This window comes from Amyelois transitella, chromosome 21 (genome assembly GCF_032362555.1).
Source record: "Amyelois transitella isolate CPQ chromosome 21, ilAmyTran1.1, whole genome shotgun sequence".
NCBI lineage: Eukaryota > Metazoa > Arthropoda > Insecta > Lepidoptera > Pyralidae > Amyelois > Amyelois transitella.
In genome coordinates, this window is record NC_083524.1 from 4597370 (window position 1) to 4613631 (window position 16262).

At 33.1% G+C, this 16262-nt stretch overlaps 1 protein-coding gene across 2 annotated transcripts in view; it reads left to right on the forward strand.

The window, feature by feature from the left end:
* Window positions 1-16262, forward strand: part of LOC106138774 (transcription factor egl-13) — a 237794-nt gene that overhangs the window by 144059 nt on the left and 77473 nt on the right. The gene's annotated exons all lie outside the window — the stretch shown is intronic.

Here is a 16262-nt window from a genome sequence, read left to right on the forward strand (position 1 = left end):
GGAACAATAACACGCCAAGTGTGATGGATGCTACCGGTGTGAGAAGCAGACGTAGGCGATAATAATTCATATAAAACAATAATACCCAAAGACTTTAATGATGATTTTACTTCTAACTACAATGTCGTCATGATTTAATAGCTCGTTGAGATCATTCACGGGAATGATACCTACATTGTACTGTACGCGATCTTAGATAAGGCATTTTGTCTTATCTGTCTTATTCAATTATTACTGCCTTATTTTTGTTAATGGATCTATTACTAGATACCTATTTCTTGCCCAGACTTCATTGTTGTAAATGAAATTTTAATTTATAGTAGTATCAGGTATAGAAGATGTACCAATTTATTACATCTGAGTTTTCTTTAATTTATAAATTTTGATGTATTTTTACATTAACAATATCAAATCTTCGCTTTCGCAATTTCAAACACTTGATTAATTCTACGTCAAAGGCGAGTTATATAATCTTTTTATTAAGAAGTAATTTTATGTTCCTATAAATATCTTTTTCAAACTGAATTATATACTAATCCGATAGATTAAGAGGAATTAAATTGTGCAGTGTAATAAAAACTTCATCCTTCTAAGAATATAGCACTTTTGCCAGTGTTGAAGTAGAACGAACCACTTCTGTTTTATTGTTGGGGCCATATTTTATGGCTGGATTGTGTACAGATTTAGAATCTAAAGATGTGTCTTCATACACAGACACTGCTACTTTTATCGAGAGATAATAATCTTAAAACCAAATAAGTGAAAAATATCCTCTTAAACTTTGTAAAACTCACATAAATCACACGCTGAAATGACAATCGTTTCATGGTTTTTTATTTGGTAATAATTTAAAATCTGCAATAAATAAAACATCTGAATAATTAATAAGATCATTAACATTTTTTAAAATATTGACTTAACTAGTAGACGAATAGCAGAAGTGGCGCTTAACTATTTCAGAAATGTATGCTTCGATTGTACTCGTATGTAATCTCCCTTACGTCTCCGTTCAGTCGTGCGCACTCACCATACGTAGCATTCAATCATACAACTGTTCTGCTATCTTTAAGATTATAATGAAACTTTTATGACTTCAGTTTCGTTGTGAACAAAAACATCTTTCAAACAAAGACCTCAATGAGAATGATTTGCTTTTGATAAGGTTAGTATACAGGTTGTGACTGCTAAAATCATATAAAATTATCTCGTCCATAGTTATATTCTTATTTTAAGTTTGGATAATTGCGAAGGTCACGTTATTGAAGAAAATGTTGCAGTGCAGTTTGTTACCGTTTGTTCTGCACTGATGCCTTGAAAGCGGCGATTTACTTAGTTTAATTGAATTCATTTGACGTCAACCGATGTTGTGAAACCAATTGTATTAAGTGATGTTTGGAATGTCCCATAATAATGAATAAAAATTTTGTATTTGAATAAACATAATAAAATGCGCTTTGTGACAAATTTACAGGCTCATTGCTTAATCTGACTGAATTGCAATTATTTACCAATTACAGTGTAGCTTCCTATTGAAGCTGGAATTCCATAATTTACAAATTAAAAACAGTTATAAACCAAAACATAATCACACATAAAAGACATACGCTACCGCATTGGAATATGATTATCTTATTGTTACCAAACTAAATTAACAAAACGCCAAACTCACTAAATATAATGACGATGTAGATTCCGACAATGCGTGTACAGACAAATCAAAGCCACAACAATAACTATTGTGTTACCGGTTGCAATCATTAGTATTGATGACGCAAACATTACAAATCCCAAAACAGATGTAGAAAAAACTTTGAGAGCCAATAAGAAGCGTACAGGAGCGCACAATGTGATGTCTAATAAAGAATGAGATGTTCACAATGAGGTATTACCTCGTAATAAAGACGCAGCGAGCTCACACAAAAGCGAAGAGCGTAATGATTTGGAAGAGAGTGGATGTACTGAGAAGCGAGAATGCGAGGAGTGAAGCATGAAAATTACAAGGCAGCTCAATCCAGCCGCCCTTTTGTGCTGCACAATAAGGGCACAATGGACGGTCAAGGACTTGTGCTAAGGGACAAAGGGTTAGACGGGGAATTCGGGATTTGTTTTGACATTGAGTTGCCGAGGTGTATTATGAAATGTAAGTTGGTGTAGCAAAAAAGTAACTTATGTGGTTTTCTGGTTAAAACTTTTTAAATATTATTTATTTGAACCAAATTTTTTTTTATCTTTTTTATAAATGATTTTTGTCTATTTGAGACATTCACTTTATTTTTAAACTTTGAGACAAATCACGACGACTTAAGAATGATGTCAGTGATCGAAAGCAATTCGATCGATTCCGGGTTGGAATGTCAAAAATCTAATTTTGACCATTTGGATACGACTATCATGAATACATTAATTAAATACAAATATTACCAATTGGGAATTTATATAATACAGTTAATTTGAAGAACACGTTTATGAATTATGCAAAGGTTGTAATGGTACAAATCTTTTCCGAGTCACAGAATCCCGGGGCATTGTACGAGGTTAGAGACATCAAAGTGAGATCAACGTGAATAAAGGCATCTGAGCTGGACCGGACCGAAGGGGTAGTATACAATGTCGGCGAACACCAAACAAAAACTGACAACACAATACGTAGTGGCCCAACAACAGTGGCCGCTCATAAATCAACCTCAGACAAAAGTAACAATGGTATTGAGGGTACCTTATAAGAGATCTTAGCATTGTGTATATTCTTTGATGTTCACTAATAAAACCTTTGATTAATATCGTATAGATGGAACCAGTTGGTATGCAAATAGTTGGTACAAAGGTCGGATTCCTCAGCAGTCGAATCACACGTGCTTGGTTTGGTAGTGGACAAAAGGATTATGCTACATCTTAGCTTTTGTTGATGACGGACGTGGCCGTTAGATGGAAATATTTCGAAGGTTACTTCGTGGTTTTTGGTTTTTTGGGAGGACCCTTAAGGTATGTGCATACAAAAGACAAATCCTTTCCACCGTCTGACGCATCAGAACATCAAACTTAAAAAAATACTTTGTAAAGTATAAATTGTTCTTTTGGTCAGTTTTCAATACAAAAATTTAAAAAAGAGATATTCTTAGTTTATTCTTAAAAAAAAACCCATAAATTTATAAATTTTGTATTGTATAAAGTTTTTACTCGATTTATTTAAGTGTAAAAATTGTTTGGAAACATCGTGCACTTTTTAACACAAAAAAAATATGTAAATAAACTTAATATTTTTTAAACCTCTTAAATCGAATGCCGAATAAAAAATTTTAGTACTTATTATAAATATTAGGTATATATGTAAGTATTTAATTTTTAATTTTTTTATTGTTAGTTCCATTCATGTTCCCTAGGGAGGAGTCCGGGTATTCTTGTGGCTACAATCCTGGAGTGAGGCTTTAACAATATGACTCCTGTCTGACCACGCAAACTAGAAGGGCAACCTAACAGCTTCGGTCATGCTTACACCTAGTTACCTGAATTTGCAGATTACCTCACGATGTTTTCCCTCACCGCAGGAGATTTTATTTGGTTTAATTTGTAAGCTAACTAAATAAATATAGTAAAGTTGTATATAGGTCACTGATTGAGCCGCCGATTGACCCAAAGATAAGTTTTTATTATATCTCTTATTGTTTCTATTTTGGTAACTTTATCAACTAAGTTCTGCTATATTTAGGTTAGCATCACATGCAGTCTCTACTATCGTTTGTTTTTATTGACTTCTTTAGCGGAATGAATTTTTAAATTTTATTAGCTTCTGCCCTCGACTTTTCTACGTAAGTATTTACATTATACGGTAATTTGCCGTATCGTGATCAAATCAGGAACGTTTTGGAAAATCCGGTCATTTAAAAGTACCCAAAGCAGACGAGCTTGCGTAAAAAGATTATGTCGATGAAGCAAAAGAGGTGTGCAGGGATGACAAGTCGGATCGAACTCGCTCAATATAGTGTAAAGTAGTTTATTTTTGCACTTAAACGGGATTGTTGACGAACATTGCCTAGGTATATGTATTTATTTCTCTCTTATTTCTAACTTTAAGATTACCTTGAGATATAGAAAGGGTGAAAGGGAATAAGATATAGAAGATAAACTCGTCAAAGACGCAAATACACGCCTTGGACTCTCAAGCCATGCAATTAATTCCTACTCTATCAATATTTGTATCTATATGAACTTGCGTAGTCACTTTATTTTTAGACATTAATAAAAACAATACATAAGTATCGTAATTTCCCGTTTCTTGTGAAAGATTCCAAAGGTTATCGATTTGACATCTGTATTTTTGTGTTTCATTGTTCATAAACTATTCCGTAATATCTTCAACTGTTACAATAAAGACTTTTGTTTTCGGTATACGAACTTTTTTATCTATATCCGTTTCATGTTTTGTTTGTGCCAATACCACGATTTTAACTTCAACAATGAATTTGAACCTACCTATTGTTTTTTATGTGTTGTTGAGTACAATTTTTCTGCGATTGCGTCTTTACATTCAAATAATCACGTCTGTTTACCGTGTGAAGTAGGCAGAGATTTTATCTATCATGCTATGTTATTTTGAAGACCCTTGTTACTTCAGTGTTAGTATGTTTCAAGCAGCATACTTTTATTCCAAATTATCAACGATTTACACTTTAATTAAACTGTTACATTGAGGAAAAGTTTAATATCAATTCCATCATTCAGCTATACAGCTAAACTTCTACCCAGAAACATAAAGACTTAATTATATACATATATATATGTATGTCGAAGGAAAAAATCTGATAATATAAGGCGTTGATAAAGGAAGAGAGAAAAAATATTCGCATAATCAGATCATAATCAGAAAATACCAGATTGCAGAAAATGTGTCTTCAGCAAACGCCCAACTCATCCTCAATACAATATTTTACAAGCATCTAATTCTAGATATTATTTCAGAAATGTGTTCGTCTGCTAAAGTTTTATTGGAATTCAAACAGACATTGAGACACAAAGTTAAATGGAACAACATCCGTTTCCTACCGCAGTGAAAATTTCTTGTTCTTTTTCTTATTACAAATTCGTTTGGCATGCAAAAATTCTATCAAAACAAGAAAATTTTATGATTGAAAATAGTCAAACTGATTACGTTAATATAAAATTTAATACCTTACGCCTGCTATGTATCTATTATAGCGGCAAATTTGTAAGTAGAGGTGTGAATTGCTTAATTGAAAAAGAAAAAGAAATGAATTTCTCCTCCCAAATAATTAAACTGTATTACTTTTCAACGCCGCACAAGAAATTCATCGCTTTGTCTACAGAGAATGTTGGCAACACTTCAGTTCATTTGCAATACAAAATAATTCATGTGATATATTAGTTAACAAAATAAAAAAAGCACTTTATTGTAATTTACCTATTCGTCATAATCTTACAAAGAATAGTTTTTGTCATTTAAATATATATAGTACAGAATTACGTCAAGTACGCAATGTTAATGTATTATATGTAATGAAATAATAATAATATAAAATTAGGAACTAGTTATTACTTAGAAAATTGCAAGTTTGCTTACTTGGGATTCTTCTATTAGGCGATTAATAAATAAATCTCAATTTTATCATCATCAGCCTTTGGATCACGACCATAGGTTGTTACTGTAGTAAAAATTGGTTTCTAATATACCTACTAGTCGATGCGATCATTCAGCAGGATAGCTTAGTGATTGAATTGAGATTCAGATATTTAACATCATAAATGTGAGAAAATTAAGATAGTCCTTGAGTCAAACTACACATCTGTAAGCTCTGTAATGCAGCTGTGGATTGCAAAGAAATATTTTTGGCATCGCGTTTTTTTTCTTAGCAGTTTTTTCAGCTAGATAATGTTTTACCAGGCGGGCTCTTTGGCGCAGTGGTAAAATTCTTGCTCAGAGGCAAGATTCACATGAATTCAGGAAAGAATTAAGATCTTGGTCTTGGATGTTTGTTAATGTATTTATTATAGTTATATACTTAGGTTCGAGGCTCTCACCTTGAATTCAATCATTGTGATTTTCTATAGGTTATATATATTTTACCTCTTCAGAAATACGGATATAAATAAGTACTTACTTACTTGTAATTTTTAAGGTTCCTTAGCTAAATGGGATAACGAAATCATGATATCTCGGGACAATGTTTTACAAATAATTATAATGATAACTGTAGCATTCCATACACATAATTGAGTATGTTCATAGCGTATCAATGCAGTGTTGTCTTATTTATCACTTATTAATATAATAAACATAACTACATTACCTACCTTTAATTTAATTATCTACTGAGATCTGCGGGATAAGCGTGGCCAATTTAAAAGCTTTTGTTTATTAACGTAAATGATGATTGACGAAAGCAGTCACAACACATTTATCTGAAGCAAATGTCATCTATGTATCTTTTTTTAATAAGATGTCTCGTAAACATTATTTTTCCCTTAATTTGACACTGTTTTTGCTCATTTTATGCACCGTTAAATTGCATTGCCCAATTGCAGTTTGGTTGTGGCAAGTGGTTTCGGAGTTGAATATAATTTTACGTAATTGGATTTTAGTATAGTACTTATTTAGTCTTATTATCCGATTATAAATTTTTTTTTTATTGTTTCCAAAATAAAGACATATGCAATCATATTAAATCGTAACTTTTTCTTATAGAGAACATATTTTCATTGGCTTTCTTTTTCCTTTTTCTTTCTCTAAAATATCTTTTAAACGTCACGCTTAGGCTAAGTAATCAGACTCTTGTTATGTTCACACGACTCCAAAAATTACTATCATTTATCATGACATGGACAGAAATCCCGCTCAATTATGTCCACATCAAATAACTAAATTTGACGTACCAAAACCTATTATAATCGCGCCTTATTATATACGGTTGGTACTCGAAGAAAAATTGATGGAAAATATCATTATTAGATGCCTCACAATGGCACATCGGTTCTTTGAAGTGACAGGAGAACTTAATCAATGGCTATTGGAGAAAAGTCCCTTCTCGTTGAAAGCATTGGGACCGTGTGATCTAACGTTGCTGCCCCGGTATTAACGCGTTGGACAGAAGCCATAACATTATTATGTACTACGATAACGTGAAAAAATCCACTTCATATTTCGCCAGCGTTGTTATACGCTTTTGTTCTTTCGTTTGATCTCTCTATTGTTGATTATTTATACCATGTTGTTCGGCTTCGTCTTGTGTTTTTCTAAGATTTATAAGATCCGTGGTGCCATTATTGTCGCAGCCCGTTTAGTTATGTTTGAATTATTGCTTACTACTTCATTTGTGATGATGCTATTGTTGACTGCATTATTGGCAACATTCATTGTGGTTTAAAAAATATTTTCTTATATTTCGAATGTTACATCAAGGATAGTTTCTGAAAAATAAATTTATGAAAAGTCTATCTCCCCGAATCCAATCCTTTGTGTCAAAACAACAACAAGCCGCAAATATCGAAATGTCACCGGAATCGATTCTAATCCGAATGTCTCCATCGAATAGTGTTTCGATGAATCGAGACACATTACCGGGCCCTTGTTTGTCGTATCGATTATTCCGCTTCATCTCACAGTTATTGGGTTCAAGACGGCTAGCTGTGTTTGTATGATTTTGCTAAATTAGCTCAATGTGAACATGAAGATTGCTAAATAAATATATTTTTGTAGATTTTTGGAAAAGTGATTTAGCATTTACTTTGAGCTGTTCAAAATGAAAAAAAAAAATATTATTATGATCTATGAAAAAAAAAACAAGAAAACAAAGGAAGAAAGATTTGAAATCGTAGATTACAGCACGTAAAGCTGTGAAGGCGATAACTTTAATGCAACCGAAAAGTAAAAATAGAAATTCTAATATGTAAGTACTTCTCCTGAATCTCAATCCCATTATTATTAAACCTTTTACACTAAATGCGGCTTTTTTATCTTTGAATTATTGGATCTTCCTTACGTGGTGACTGATGTAGCGGTGATAGTGTTAATGTATGTTATGAAAGTAGTGTAAAATGGTGAAGAGCTTTAAATTTAATTATTTTGTAAAATTTATATCTTCAGAAAACACCCGCAGTAATATTTTTCACCCTATGTTTATTACAAACTGGTTATAAACACTAAGAACTATGAAACATCACAGGCAGAACATTGATTACGTGACCTAAATAATGTAGCTACTTCGGAGATTCCAAAACTAAACGTGGTGCGACAAAACCAACACCTGTACCAGGAAAGCCTTTACAATTTAGTTGTATAGCCGCTAATGTAGTTTCTCTCGGCAGAAATCTCATTGTTTTGGATACAATCGTTTCTAATTGTGGCAATAATTTATTTTGACGTTCCACGCGAATGTTTTGGTTAAAAATTAGTGTGGGCGTTAAAATATAGTTTTGGATTTAAGATTTTTATTCGATATATACATAGACTCCCGTCTTTATCCGTTATGCGATTGATAGAGCTAAGCGGCAATACTCTTAAGACTTAAGATAGATTATGTTAGATTTGAGATTCGGGTATGGTGACACGTTACAAAATTACCGTCTAAAAAGGAAGTCTATCAGTTGGTTAATTTAACAGTCTGCTTGGAAAGATAAGTAGCATTATTAGATATATTAACTGATATCATAAGGTGCACTTGTTTATGCTGTTCTCGATTTAATTAATTGTGTTAATTATTTTTTGTTGGATCTTCGTAAATATAACTATAACTAGGCGATAAAATGATTGTTACATTGAGGTAATTAGTTTCGCGAAACATTATCTGTGAGAACAAAAGTCGTTTAACACGCGGAAATGGAGTCGTTAAATATAAACTTTATATTGTGCCGCAACCACGACCATATTTCACAATTAGGAACCGTAATAAAAGCCACAGAACAACAAAACGACAAAATTAACACCGAAAATGTTGAAAACGAGGTGTTTAAACGAAATGCTTAGCGCATTAAGGAGGTTTGACAAATAACCGCAAATTGTGATTGTGACTCCTTGAAAGGGTTAATAATGGCGTAGATGGCGTGAGATTGTGTTGAATGTAATTCGGTTGGGAATCAGGCTAGATTGAGCTATTGTGAGCGAAGTAAACAAGGATCCGGTGAGGAAATTGATGTGGATACAGAAATTGGTGTAGAAACAGATTTAGTTCCGGGTGATAAATTATTGTTCGCGTATGTAGTATCGGCAGTTGAATTTTCTGGGAGATTCCAGCAAAACTGCGAGGCTTGAGTCTCTGTATAAAGATTTATGTTTTACTTGAGCCAGAAAGTTCAATTTGTTACTTTCATGTAAGGATAGGCAAGACTACGTCTTTCCACTTACCGTGATACCTGATTACTTGAATTTTCACGTAAGCTCGTTGGCTTATGGTACTTAATCTTGACCAGAATGTCCTGTTTGATGACATGAGCTTTTCTCTTCCAACGTTTCTCTTCCCATTTGCCCTTCGTAAACTTTTAGGTATTATAAATTAAAATAATAATTATTCTAAGATTTTATTCTATGTTCATAATTTTCGTCGATATTTCAAGTCGTTGTGAGCCAAGCGATATTTTATGGGACAAACAAGGGGCGTCCGCGGTCCCCTACAAAAATAATATGTGTCTAACATCTAAATTATTCACAAAGGTGTAGTAGCTTTCCCTAGACCTTATGAATAATATATAAATCATTCCATATTATTCGATGTCAACTCTTGCTGTTTTCCTATGGAAATTTTATGTTTACCCTAATTTAGTGGTAAAGTGCCCGGTTATTTTCGAAATCGATTCAGAATTCGTTCGCGAGATATGAATTATTTAGTTTTCTGTTAAAATTAATCACATCAATACAATTCATATTTTTGTAGCATTTAATGCTATTTTTGCTTACAAATATGACTTTCCATATTGACTAAACCTCTATTATTATTTTGTCTTTTTAAGATAGTTGAGGAGATTATAGGAAAAGACAATCCATTTTTCAAATGGCGAGCAATGCTAATATCTCTTGTACTGAATATTTAACTATACTATTTTGTCATCACAATAAGTTCAGTCATATTTGAAATTGTTGTTCAACTAACTACGCGATCACTAAGTCACCAAGGCTTCTCTGTAACAATAAATAGCCAAGGTCCCTGAGGATTAAACAGTCATAGAGATCCTGTTAACATTAAAGATAGCTTGAAAATAGAAATTGAGGTGGCACTTTTAAAAAAGGATGCTTCAATATAAAAATTAATAATGATTTCATTACCTACATCAAACATGAAAGTTCTTTTTATCCTATTTTTATTTTTATCAAATATTATTTTCAAATGTTATTCAAAAATCGTATATCTTACTTTTTAAGGCATTTTAAAGTTTTTTTTATCATTGTATTTACTTTCTATAATTTGTATCGTTGAATTTTACCTTAAACATAAGATACCTCCGATCTTCCCAGCTCGGCGAGACGGCGGGGTTCGAAATACCCCCGAGATTGTACAATAATTCCGATAGCTCCTCTATTCTGTACCGCAATGAATACTGAATTGCTACTAGCTGTACGTTCTTGAACTCAACCCATTTCAATTTAGATTATTGCTCGACATTCTGCAATGCAATATCTTAATAGAGATCCCAGACCTCTATTCATTGTTAAGTATACCTACACAGAAAAATAAACTCAATGTTTCATTACCAAATCAGCAAATGAAATCAAAGCTCGAAGATATGTATATAACGAAATTGTACTGTGTACTTTATTCATTGACCTCCCAAAATTAACAGACAGATAACGCGCACAAAGGCTCAGATTGAAAGGTGCCCCTTTCACAAATTCGCCACTCTTTAATCTTCCATCGAAACAAAACTCGGGAACGTAACAGGATTGTCTGTCCGTTCATTTACTTAGCAAATTATTCTTTGTCGAACGGAAGAGAAGGCTTTGAATCCATTAATTCTCTGATGGGGTCACAAAGAGGTGGTACACGAATTAAAATAATGTATTCTACGACTTCAATAGGATCCCTCGTCCGGTGCTCCTGTTATTACAAGAATAATGTATTTAAATCAGTCTGCTTTCAGATGAAGATGTCTCGCTTTGTGCACTCCGAATAAGTGATCACGTACGGGGCCATTAGGATGTGTTTTATGTGCAAATTATAGGCTACCATTTTTAAGCTCAAATTTCAGTCCACGTTTTGAACAATTTGGTTCGTTAGAAACTTCTGGCGTGGAATACATTGTGCGATTTATCCAGACAGTCTTCAAACTGTATCATAGTCGACCGCAGTCTATTATTAATTGCAAATCCCAGTATAGACTCGACGTATGCACAAACAGTGAATTAATCCTCGCCATCAAAAGGGTTTGGGAAACTACCCCCCGTTAACAGATAATTTATGATCACCCTCATTGCCGAATATTTCGAACAAACATTTCGATGTATTTATTCTGGTGTTTATTTTGAAGCGTAATATGTCGTGTTCCACTTTGATGTCGTGAAATCGCTTCTGTTCTTTGTCAGTCGCCCAAGGATTTACATCTATTCCAGCAGCCACCTAAATTTCAGTTTTACTGTCGTCTATTTTTGATTTGGAATCCTCTGTAAGTTGATAGGGGCTTATAACATTTCGGACTTGTAGTTGGCCGTATAGAATTATTGCATATGGTTGGTTGGAGTTTGTTTGTCAGTATGAATGGTTCATTATACGTAGGGATGCTCGGAGCGGGATGAAGATAATATTTGCGATGTATACCATTGTTTATGATTTGGACAATTGTTTGTGTTGCTCAAAGGATGCGCACTTGTTTGTTTTATGCGACATAGGGTATAATGCAGTACATGAGAGTAAACAAGTGAATGACAGATGAATACAGAAGATCAAGGACTGCAGTAATTAATCGGATTTTTGAGATGTTTTTAACATTTTTTATTTTTATATAGGCATAAAAGACAACACTGATTGATTGACTGACACATAGTATACTGTTGATGATATGATCTTAACACATCGTTATCATCATGAAATTTCAACTATGAAAAAATAATTTTTGTTTTGCTGTTTTATTTGATACAACAAGAATCTCCGCAATAAAAAATCCTTGAAAGAGTAAAAACAAACTTTTGCGGTAAATTACGCGAACCAAATCGGCAAAGGGAAACATCGAAACAAAATGTAGGGAAAGTAGTTGAGAACAAGCGTCGAGATGCCACTACGATTCCACCCGGCTTCTCTTAAAGCGGTTCGATATTGCTTCAAGTCTACTCGAGCATTTTATGTTTAAAGATAATTTTCTACTTCATCTTCGTTTAAATTAAAAACTTTTTGTAATTATTGATGTTTCACATTCGTATCATATAGCCTCAAGATAATCAATTGCTACATTTGAAATTAGAGCAAAATTTACACTAAAGCTTCCCCCGCCCCCTCTTTCTCTCTTTCTCTTTGCGCGTTCCCAGTATTTCTCTCTACTTGCGGGCCTGGAGTCCGCTTTCCCACATTTATCCCTCCACTTTTTCCGGTCCGTGTTTCACCGTCCTCCACAGTTTCCAAAAAAGGGTGAAATTAAATCGACTAGATTTAATTTAACCCTTTTTTGGAAACTTACTGATCAATGAAACCAAATTCTTTCTTTCACGTTTCGATTGTCGCTTTGTTGAGATAACTTTTTAAAAATCGAGAACCTCCTTTTAACTGCGGTGCCGTAGCTTGCTTCCTCATTTGTTAAGTGCCAAATTGACACTGATAACCTCATTTTTTCCTCTTATCACCGCTCTCGTCTGACTGTTGTCTGATCACTTGACATTTCAACTTTTCCACAGTAAATCATCGCTATTATCTGTGACTTGATTGTTTTGGCAAATAATACCTATCATTTTGATGAGGTGTGGGTTTCGGGTTCCGACAGGATAAAATTTTACCTGGTCATTATAGGGATTAACTAAGCTAAACAAAAACACTAGGTTTTGGTTGGGTATGATTTTCGTTTTCCTTTCGACATTTTATCGTCTAAAGGAAATTCTCTCCAATATAAGACGTATCAATTAAGGTATATACAGACTCGACGGTGATTTTCCTAAACAAGAGACGTTGATGAGTGGCATTGTGCCCGCGTCCTTAGGTCACTGAGTGAATGCGAGTAGAATGCATTCAGCCATTCGTCTGTGACAGTCAGTAGCTTTCCCTCGACGCAGTTATTTCGTTTTCATGTCTGTTTTTTAGGATATTTCTAAAGAATTTTTTGTAGAGATATAAATACCAAGTATGAATAAGAATCTGTCTGTTAGACAATTAGATGGATTGAGTCTGCAAGCATTTTCTTATTATAGCGCATTCCCAAGAATATCTTTTTATTCAAGGATATATTTTTGTTACTTTTTCTTTTACATACTCGTTTTTTTATTAGAGCCTTAAATTCGCGGCATCGAATCACATTACTGTCAGCCTTCTTACTATCAAACATATTGAGCATGTTTTTTTTTATTTCCTTCCAGATTTTTTTCTTGCACGTAGAAGTAGTTTCCTCCCCACCAACAGAGTTCGGAACAATATTCGCCGGTGATTGGACATTGTTCAGGCAGTATTAACTGTATTGTTTGTGGGATAATCATAATGTTCTCGTATTATCCTCAGAGGGTTGGAATAAGAGTGGGGTGGAGTAGGTTTCATTAAATGTCCATAATTATTTTTTAACAATTTGTTAACATAAATGTGAAAATTAAAAATCAATGTCACTTTGTCGATTTAATGTTTAGTAGACAATTCTGAATTTAATTTATCTATAAATATAAATTAATCTCTAAATATTGTTAACAGTCTTAGGTCACTGAGGAAACATCTTAAATTCTATAAAACTTAACGTTAAACTTAGATTCACTATATTTATAGTTATAATGCATTGATTTGATTTGCCACCTTTTCTACTTGTTCAGGACATTTAAGTCGATCTTAATAATTGTAAACATTCACGTGTTTCTGAGCATAAGCCTCCATGTATGTATATGCATAAACGAGTGAAATAATCTCCTTAAACACCTACTTATATAAATAATATAAACAAAATAACAAACAACAAGAGACGAAAATCATTTTTAAATTTCATAGCTCCGAAAATATAAGCCGCGGCATTTTCTGAAGCGTATATTTTTCTGTCGTTAATGAAATTTTGACAAAAGTTGTTTCCACGATATTTCGTCACACCCACTTGACTGCTGTCGCGAACCCAATGGGTAATTTCCCCTATTGTCGCGCGCAAGAAAATGTTTCCAACAAAGATGTAAAGTACATTCTAGAAGAGTTCCTTTTCTTTCGGACCAAATTTGTTGCCGATGTTCTGTGCTATACAGTACTTAAAATAATATACCTAATCTTTTTATAATACTTTAACGTATTTTTTCTTATGTAATTTGTGTATTTTATTACATTTGTTCTCTTTAAACACTAATATCTTACTTCAGTAATGTCTTACTTTCTCATATCTTTATATTGAGGAATAGTAGGTATCGATCCCACCTAATATATATAATATTAGTAGCGACTTTTTCTAAAATCCTTTATTACCAATGGGAATATGCAAAAGTTTTCCAAGTTTTCTACCCGATTAATTTCCAAACCAAGTTTGTCAATAACAAAAGATTGAATATTTCACTGTCACATCCAGTCTTGCGCGAATATTGGACTTGTCATTTCGACAAGTTTTTGTGTATGAGGAATTTTCTTGTAATTCTGCCGATAATTTCATCTCCCCTTCATCTCTCAATGGGGCAATTGTAACTGCGACTTGACAAGGTATTTTCTGTTGTTTCTTTGAGGTCTCCGAAAATAAGCTGAATATGGCAATTGATTTATTTTTTATTGCAAAGAAATTTGGGTTTCATCTACTACTGAGTGATTAGACTCACCATTTTTTTTAAATAATGTCCTCATTGAATATAGAATTTGTAAACATACCTAAACAGAAGAATACTCTAACAACCCATCAATTTAAACACACATTTTAATTCATATTTTGTTAGGGAAAAGTACAGTAAGTTTTATTATAATTCTATTATATAGGTATTTCTTGATAAAAAATAAATCTTTTGCTTTCCTCATAAATTTTTATCAGAATGAAATTACCTTTATCAAATACGCAAATGTACACATTCATTCGGAATAAGTAGCCTTTAAATTCCATTAAAATCTCTTCAACAACAAAACGCCGTATTGAAACCTAATTTTCGCGTCGCTCAGCCAATTTTATTTCTTATTGTAGATAAACTTATTATAGAATAGAATAATTCAGTTACCTTTAGAGAGTCCGACGTTTCTTGGTGAAGAAAAATGTTTTTGCATTCATCATTCGATTACAGCCACTTCACAATATTTTCTATTTAGATTTTATATTTCATTGTAAGGTGGCAATTTTCCGACTCATTTTCATTCCTATTTTGCTGTTCCTTTCAGTTAACTTACTGTTTTTTCATCATATTTAATATTAAGTATAACTTCAAAGACCAAAATATGCATTATGATTTGTAAACTGTTTTAACAATCGACACCGAAAATTTCTTCTTAAACTCATCATTTATTCAATTGATCTTTGCTAGATGTATAAGTGGATCTACATATTGATTTATGACCTGTAGAATTCAATCAGTACCTTCGTGTATTAATACACGAGAAACCGGTAGTTTATCTAAGACGGCGACCGGGCATCGGCAATTTCCTTCAAATAGATTGCATGTCTTCATTCCAGCAGGATGCTGTGTTAATCGCATAAATTATATATTCACACGTGATAGGATTGATTAGTGAGCCCTTCCACGGACTGTATAAATATATACGAGTATCTCCACCACTGTGCTCTCCATAAGGCATCGGTTTTAGTTTAAATTTATAAATTAAAAAATGCTTAATAACACGCACCCAGTTAGGTCAAAATGGATGAAAAATTGAAATCCTACCTAATTTACTCTACGGCTCCAATATGATCAAAGTCCAATATTCGGCAAGCTCGACTTGTATGATGTCAAAACAGCTTCAACAAAGATTTTTAACATGATTTCTTATCCCAAGTTGCATTGCACCATCCCTCATTAATACGAGTATGTTCAGACATTGTTCAATGAGGGTCCAATTAAATAAAAATACCGTGTCCTAGGCGAACTAAAAAAGAAAAATTTATTCCTCCATCTTACCAACTAATAACAAAGATAAAAAACCATAGCAACCGAACAATGCCAAAAATCAAAAGAGTCCATAAACTTACAACAAAACTTTATG